Raw genomic sequence first — 9405 nt, forward strand, 5'->3', positions numbered from 1 at the left:
GGGGGGGCATAGGTAAATGTTAGTATGTTTCTACGACATTTGACAAGGGCGCAAATGTTATTTACTTAACTTCCTTTCAGAAGCGAAAAGTAAGGATAGATCAGCTCGACCAAGGTATGTGCTGGACGAAATGAAGGATTAAATTACAGACAATTATTTTCTTATATAGTCAAAAAAGAAGTATACACTATTTCAGTGTGTTTTCTTGCAATTATTGTAATTAGAGATTTTCTTATTGTCTTGCTATTATTTTATAGTTTTTGGTGATGAAAAGCTATAACTTTTTTCTCTTTTGGCTCGGATTTAGAAGTTCTTTTGGACATGTCAAGAATGTTAGAGTGGAATGTCATGCACTATATATGGAAATGTTGTGGGGTGTGTGTGTGTGTGCGTGTGCATATATGCTATTTCATAAAAAAGCTTGCCTAAATATATACTCTTCTATTATATTCTTTCCATATAGCCATCACATAAATTAGGTCTAGGTGTAGCTGTGCTTTTCTACTTTTGGCGATGCTGCAATCATCCTCTCCCTATCTTGAACCACCGTTATCTGGTGCTTGCGATGTACACAAATAGATTGCGCCGCCACTAGTTGGATAGAAAGTGAGGAAAATACACCAATGAATAGGCACACATGGATAAGTTAGAAAAAGATATTCTATGAGGTGGATATCTTAGGATATTAATAGGCTAGTATGCGCTTTAAAAATGATGAAAGGAGGCAAGGCGATGGGCCCTGATTGTATCCCCATTGAGGTGTGGAAAGGCCTCAGGGACATAGCGATAGTATGGCTAATCAAGCTTTTCAAGGGCAAACAAGATGCTAGAAGAATGGAGAAGGAGTATATTAGTACCAATCTTCAAGAACATGGGGGGATGTTCAGAGTTATACTAATTACCGTGGAATTAAGCTGATGAGCCATACAATGAAGTTATGGGAGAGAGTCATTGAGCACCACTTAAGCAGAATGACAAGTGTGACCAAACTCAGTTTGGTTTCATGCCTGGGAGGTCGACCATGAAAGTCATTTTCTTAGTACGACAACTTATGGAGAGATACAAGGAGGAAAAGAAGGACTTGCATATGGTGTTCATTGACTTGGAGAAGTTCAATGATAAGATACCATGGAATGTCATGTGGTGGTCCTTGGAGAAACACAAAGTCCCAGCAAAGTACATTACCCTCATCAAGGACATGTATGATAATGTTGTGACAAGTGTTCGAACAAGTGATGTTGACACTGATGACTTCCCGATTAAGATAGGACTGCATCAGGGGTCAACTTTGAGCCCTTATCTTTTTGCCTTGGTGATGGATGAGGTCACAAGGGATATACATGGAGATATCCCATGGTGTATGCTCTTTGCGGATGATGTGTTGCTAGTTGACAATTCTCGAACGGGGGTAAATAGGAAGTTAGAGTTATGGAGACAAACCTTGGAATCGAAAGGGTTTAGGCTTAGTAGAACTAAAACCGAGTACATGATGTGCGATTTCAGTACTACTAGATGTGAGGAGGAGGAGGTTAGCCTTGATGGGCAGGTGGTACCTCAGAAGGACACCTTTCGATATTTGGGGTCAATGCTACAGGAGGATGAGGGTATTGATGAAGATGTGAACCATCGAATCCAAGACGGATGGATGAAGTGGCGCCAAGCTTCTGGCATTCTCTGTGACAAGAGAGTGCCACAAAAGCTAAAAGGCAAGTTCTACAGGACGACTATTCGACCCGCAATGTTGTATGGCGCTGAGTGTTGGCTGACTAAAAGGCGACATGTTCAACAGTTAGGTGTGGCGGAGATGCATATGTTGAGATGGATGTGTGGCCACACGATGAAGGATAGAGTCCGGAATGATGATATACGAGATAGAGTTGGGGTAGCACCACTTGAAGAGAAGCTTGTCCAACATCGTCTGAGATAGTTTGGGCATATTCAGCGCAGGCCTCTAGGAGCTCCAGTGCATAGCGGACGGCTAAAGCATGCGGAGAATGTCAAGAGAGGTCGGGGTAGACCAAATTTGACATGGGAGGAGTCCGATAAGAGAGAACTGAAGGATTGGAGCATCACCAAAGAACTAGCTATGGACAGGGGTGCATGGAAGCTTACTATCCATGTGCCAGAGCCATGAGTTGGTCATGAGATCTTATGGGTTTCACCTCTATCCTATACCCCAACTTGTTCGGGACTAAAGGATTTGTTGTTGTTGTTGGATATCTTAGGACTGAAACATGTTTTCAAACATTTTAAGATTTCTTTATCCTCCACGTGCGTTCTTTAATTTCCGTGCCAAAAACTTGTGAAATTTTCCCTCCACGTGCGTTCTTTAATTTCCGTGTCAAAAACTATACACGCCCTATATATAGGGATGGAGGGAGTGTAATTTTGAGTGTTTACCTCCATGGATTAACGTCTACTTTAGCGTAATTTCCACATGAGTATAGTTTTCGTTCTTTAATTTTCTTTAATTTCCCTCCATGCATTAACGTCTACTTTGGATTTAAGTAGTTGAAGCAACCTAATGGCCTATTAGGAGAAATTTCCCGAGGATTAAAACTCTAGCTAATCATAGAAACTCCATTGTAGACAAAAGAGCACAGTTTTCAATGTTTTATGTGAACTTCCAATGAATTTCATGTAAAATTATTGCATTAAATACCAACTCAAGTTGCAAATTCGAGAATTTAATGATGCACTCGAGACACCGCCACAAAAGACACCCACTAAATAAAATTCATCATTTTGCTACACCATAGAAACAATCCATACAGAGATAGAACCATTCACATTTAAGCACAATAAAGTTGATAACCAAGCTTCCTTGGTGCACCTTGCCCATTGACCATTATTCTAACCAGCATCCGCCTTCAACAAGATGTTGAGTGCACCACATGGATTGTCTTTGATGACATGCTTCCCAAGGTTGTTCATGAAGTGCATGAGAGTGGAAAATTCAGTATCCTAGAGGTGAGTGATGCTGCCACAGTGCTCTGCAGCCTCATTCCAATACCCTTCATTGTTCATGATGTCTAGGAGGGTGATGAAGTTCGATGGTTGGATGTTTACTATGCTATCATAAGGGTTGATCTCATTCCATGAGAAGCCAACACCAATGCTTTTATGCATTAAGATAATCACAGAAATCCTGAAGCATCAGGTCAGTGCTATGGAGATTTAGAAATGTAGACTGGAATATAATTTGGGTTCAATAAAAAAATTGTCAGTTGGCTATTCTCAAATGCATTCGAATGCAATCATTTTTTATGGAAGCGAAATTATATTCCATAGATCATTTTGAGTCTCCATAGCATTGAGCTAATGCTTCATGATTTTTACGATTATCTTAATGCAGACAAGCACTGGTGTATGCTTCTCATGGAATGAGATCAACCCTCATGAGAACATCGTGAATATCCAACCACCTAACTTCCCAATCTCCTAAACATCATGAATGGTGAATGGTACTAGAATGAGGGTGCGGAGGACCATGGCGGCATCTCTCACCTCCAGGATACTAAATTTGCCACTATATCATGCATTTCGTGGACAACCTTGGGAAGCACACTATCAAAGACAATCCCTACAACGCGCTAAACATGTTGCTGAAGGCAGATGCTGGTCAGAAGAATTGTCGATAGGAAGGGGCCATTGATGAAGATTTGGTTATGGACTTTCTTGTGTTTGAATGTGAATGATTGCTTTTTTGTCTGGGTTATTTCTACTTTGTAGCAAAACTATGAATTTTGTTTAGTGGGTGTTCTATATGGCTTATATCTCAAGTGCATCAGTAAATTGTCAAATTGAAACTTGGGTTATTGTTAATTCAAGGATTTTAGAGGAACTTCATAGGAAGTTGGCATACAACATTGCAAACCTTTGGTCTTTTATCGGAGAATTGAAGTTTCATATGATCTATGTAGAGTCTTAATAATCGTCATAAATTTCCCTAGTAGGCCATTAGGGTGTCGACAGATTGACACCTTAACAATGCTTGTATGGGGAAGGGCTAGGCAATCCAGACATACATTTCAACACCTCGTCTCACTTGTGACATGGAAGTCAACACGTGAATAGACTCAGAGCTATGACTCAAGAGGCCTATACTTGTAGACAAAGGGGGCAACATTTTTTGGGATAAATTGTGAAGCCAGGACTTGAACTCAAGATCTTAGTTTCTAAAACCATGACAAGCTTCATGCACTAGCAAACGCAACCAAAAGTCTGAAGTGATGAAAAGGGCTACCCAATCCACATATACACTCCAACGGTGTCTACTCTCCATTAAATGAAATATCGATTTGTGTTCACATGATTTGACCATTTTGGCTCTCCATCATGTTCTCACTCCATCATGAACTATATATATGACCATTTTGGCTCTCCTCAAAACAACATAACCTACACTTGTGCAGTCTTCTATCCTTCTGGTGCTTTGGTTATGTGACAACTACCATTGATTTCATGGAAAGAAGCAATCGTGTGCTTCACGAGCTGCAAGAGATTGGATTTGGTTGCTTCATCTATGTCATCGATATAGTACATCAATGGGTGGGTGCCTTGAAGTGTTTTTAGTTAGATTGTGTTAAATTGATCGACCATGAGTTAATAAAATGAACATATTATTTGCTTTTGTTGCTTTTGATAATGATAACTTTGGATTTAAGATGTGCCATGTATTAATGTCTACTTTGGATTTAAGCAGCCGAAACACCCTAATGGACTGGACTACCAGGAAAATTTTCCCAAGGATTTAAAATCTAGCTAATCGTAGGAAGTTTCATTATCAAACAATAGAAAAGTTTGGAAATTTTTTATGTGTACTTCCTATGAATTTGATGTAAAATTATTGCATTAAATACTAAATCAAGTAACAAATTCGAGAATTTAATGACACACTTGAGACATCAGCCACAAAAGACACCCATTGAATAAAATTCATCATTTTGGTACACCATAGAAATAAGCCATACAGAAACACAACCATTCACATTCAAGCTTAAGAGATCCAATAACCAAAGCTTCATTAGTGTTCCTTGCACGTCAACCATTCTTATGACTAGCATCCACTTTCAACAACATGTTGAGTGCACCGCATGAATTGTCTTTGAAGATGTGCTTCCCAAGGTTGTTCACGAAGTGCATGAGAGTGGAAAATTCAGTATCCTTGAGGTGAGCGATGCTGTCACGGTGCTCTGTAGCCTCATTCCAGTACCCATCATTGTTCATGATAGTTAGGAGGGTGGTGAAGTTTGGTGATTGGAAGTTTACTATGCTGTCATAAGGGTTGATCTCATTCCATGCGAAGCCGACACCAATTCTTATCTTTATTAAGATAACCATTTAAATCCTGAAACATTAGGTCGGTATGGAGATTCAGAAATGAGATCTTAAATATAAATTGGGTTCAATAAAAAACTATCAGTTGGTTATTCTCAATTGCATTCGAATGCACTTGTTTCCTTTACATTGTTTACTTCAAGAAACAGTTGTAGTCGAATGCATTTGAGAACATCCAATTAATATATTTTTATTGAACCCAATTTATACTTTGGACATTATGAATCTCCATAGCACTGAGCTATTGCTACGACATTTTTACGAATATTGTAATATAGATGAGCACTAGTGTTTGCTTCTCACGGAATTAGATCAACCCTTGTGAAACCATTGTGAACATCCAACCACCTAACTTCACAAACCTCCTAACCATCATGAACGGTGAAGGGTACTAAAATGAGGGTGCGGAGTATCATGGCGGCATCTCTCACCTCCAGGATAATGAATTTTCCACTATATCCTGCATATCATGGACAACTTTGGGAAGCACGCCATCAAAGACAGTCCCTAGATACCACGCGCTAAACATGTTGTTGAAGGTGATTTTGGTCAGAAGAATTGTTGATAGGAAGGAGCCACCTTTGAAGATTTGATGATGGACTTTCTTGTGCCTCAATGTGAATGATTGTGTTTTTGTCTGGGTTCTTTCTAGTTTGTACCAAAACTATGAATTTTATTTAGTGGGTGTGCTTTATGGCATATCTCTCAAGTGACATATGTCTCAAGTGCATCAGTAAATTATCAGATTGCAACTTGGGTTATTTTTAATGAAATAATTTTGCATGAACTTCATAGGAAGTTGGCATACAACACTACAAAGCATTATTCTTTTATGGGTGCCGATAGTTAACACGTCACAATGTTTTTGCCTGAAAAGCTTCATGCACTAGCGCTAATGCAACCAAAATTCTGAACTGATGGAAAGGGCTAGGCAATCCACATATACAGTAAAACACCCTCTCTCATGCGTGACATGGGAAGTAAACACGTGAATAGAATTAGAGGTAAGTCTCAAGAGGACTATACAGTGACACAGAGGGGAAACAACAATTTTGGGATTAATCACGAAAGCCAGGACTTCACTCAAGACCTTAGGTTTGATACCATGACAACCTTCATGCACTAGCCAACACAACCCAAAGATTGAGCTGATAGAAAGGGCTAGGCAATCCACATATACACTCCAACAGTGTTATCAAAACAACCTAATCTACATTTTTTCATTCTTCCTTCCTTTCGGTGCTTTGATAATGTGACAACTACCACCGATTTCATGGAAAGAAGCAATCGTGTGCTTCATGATCTGCAAGATATTAGAGCCAATTGCTTCATCTATGTCATTGATATATTACATCTATATGTGGGTGCCTTGAAGTGTTTTGAGTTATATTGTGTGAAATTTATCGCCCCTGGGTTAATAAAATGAACATATTATTTGCTTTGTTGCCTTTGATAATTATAACTTTGGATTTAATATGTGCCATGCATTCCTTTGGATTTAAGAAACTGAAACACCATAATGGCTTGCTTGGAAAATTTTCTCGAGTATTAGAACTTTAACCAATCATAGAAAGTTCCAGTTTTATAAAAAGAGCAATGTTTCATGTAAACTTCCTATAAATTTGATGTAAATTATTGCATTAAATACCAACTTAAGTTTGAAATTTGAGAATTTAATGATTCACTTGAGAAAACAACCACAGAAGACACCAACTAAGTAAAATTCATCATTTTGGTACATCATAGAAATAATCCATATAGAAACACAACCATTCACATTCAAGCTCAAGAAAGTCGATAACTAAAGCTTCATTGGAGTCCCTTGCCCATCAACCATTCTTAACACCAGCATCCACCTTCACCAGCATATTGAGTGTGCCACAATGATTGTGTTTGATGACACACTTCCCAAGGTATTCATAAATTGCATGAGGGTGGAAAATTCAATATCCTGGAAGTGAGCAATGTTGCCACGGTGCTCTAAAGCTTCATTGGAGTCACTTGCCCGTCAACCATTCTTAAGACTAGCATCCACCTTCATCAGCATATTGAGTGTGCCACAATGATTGTGTTTGATGACACACTTCCCAAGGTATTCATAAATTGCATGAGGGTGGAAAATTCAATATCCTGGAAGTGAGCAATGCTGCCACGGTGCTCTAAAGCTTCATTCTAGTACACTTCATTGTTCATGATGGTTAGGAGGGTGGTGAAGTCTAGTGGTTGGATGTTTACTATGTTGCCATAAGGTTTGATGTCATTCCATGAGAAGCCGACACAATTGTTTTTCTCCATTAAGATAATCGTAGAAATCCCAAAGCATTATGTCAGTGCTACGAAGATCCAGAAATGAAGACTAAACTATAAATTGGTTCAATAAAAAAATTGTCAATTGGCTATTCTGAAATGCATTTGAATGTAGTAGTTTCCTCTACATTATTTACTTCAAGAAACGACTATAGTCAAATGTAATTGAGAATAATGAATTAACATTTTTTGATTGAACCCAATTTATTTTTTTCCACATCATTTTTGAATCACCATAGCAATGAGCTAATGCTTAAGGATTTTTACCATTATCCTAATGCAGACAAACACTAATGTCTGCTTCTCATGGAATGAGATCAACCCATATGAAACCATCGTGAACATCCAACCACCTAACTTCACCAACCTCCCAACCATCATGAATGGTTAAGGGTAATAGGATGAGGGTGCCGAGCACCATGGCGGCATCACTCACCTCCAGGATACTGAATTTGGCACTATCTTGCACTACACAGACAACCTTTTAGAAGCACACCATCAAAGACGATCCATACAACGCGCTAAACATGTTGTGAAGGTGGATGCTGGCTAGAAGAATTTTCAATAGGAAGGGGCCACCGGTGAAGATTTGGTTATGGACTTTCTTGTGCTTCAATGTGAATGATTTGCATTTTTGTACAGGTAATTTCTATTTTGTACCGAAAATATGAATTTTATTCAGTGGGTGTGCTTTATGGCTTATGTCTCAAGTGCATCAAACTGTTAAATTGTAACTTGGGTTATTTTTATTTAATGCAATAATTTTACACAAATTTCATAGGAATTTGGCATACAGAATTACAAAACATTGCTCTTTTATCAGACAGCGGAAGTTTCATCTGATTTATGTAGAGTCTTAATCATCATCAAAGTTATCTTGTAGGCCATTAGGGTGTTGACAAATTGACACCTCCACAATGTTTGTGTCTAACAAGCTTCATGCACTCGCCAACACAGCCAAAATTCTAAACTTATGGAATGGCTAGGCAATCCGCATATACACTTCAACACCCCCTCTCACGTGTGACGCGAAAAGTCAACACATGAATAGACACAGATGTATGGCTCAAGAGGACAATACATGGACACATGGGGGCGGGGGCAACGAGCTAACACATATAATGCGAACGCCAGAACTTGAACTCAAGACCTTAGGATCTGATATTATGACAAATTTCATGCACGAGCCAACGCAACTAAAAGTCCAAACTGATGGAAAGGGCTACCCAATCCACACATATACACTTCAAAAGTGTCCTCTCCAACAAATGAAATATTGGTTTGTGTTCACATAATTGCACCTTGTGTTCTCACTCCGCGATGCACTATATGTTTGTCCATTTTGACTCTCCTCAAAACAACCTAACCTACACTTGTGCATTCTTCCGTCCTTCCGGTGCTTTGGTTGTGTGACAACTACCACTAATTTCATGGAAAGAAGCAATCATGTGCTTCACGAGTTGCATGAGATTGAAGCCGATTGCTTCATGGGTCAATGATATAGTACATCTATACATGGATGCTTCGAAGTTTTTTTGATTGTGTTAAATTGATTGCCTTGAGTTAATAAAAGGAACATATTATTTGATTTGTTGTTTTTAATAATGGTAAGTTTTCTTTATCACACACTAAAGTCTGTGGCCTTTTTTGGTATAAAATGATTATTTTAGTTGTCGCAAAAAATCTCAATTGCTTGAATTACCATAAATAGCCATGTGACTACCTATTTGACACTTGTTTTGTGCAAGTTGAGAATAT

The 9405-nt window shown here is 38.7% G+C and overlaps 1 pseudogene; it reads right to left on the bottom strand.

The window, feature by feature from the left end:
- The window catches only part of LOC119299148, a 9987-nt pseudogene extending 1919 nt beyond the window's left edge, over positions 1-8068 (bottom strand).
- Between the last annotated feature and the right edge of the window lie 1337 nt (positions 8069-9405).

Source organism: Triticum dicoccoides, chromosome 5A, assembly GCF_002162155.2.
Source record: "Triticum dicoccoides isolate Atlit2015 ecotype Zavitan chromosome 5A, WEW_v2.0, whole genome shotgun sequence".
NCBI classification, from domain to species: domain Eukaryota; kingdom Viridiplantae; phylum Streptophyta; class Magnoliopsida; order Poales; family Poaceae; genus Triticum; species Triticum dicoccoides.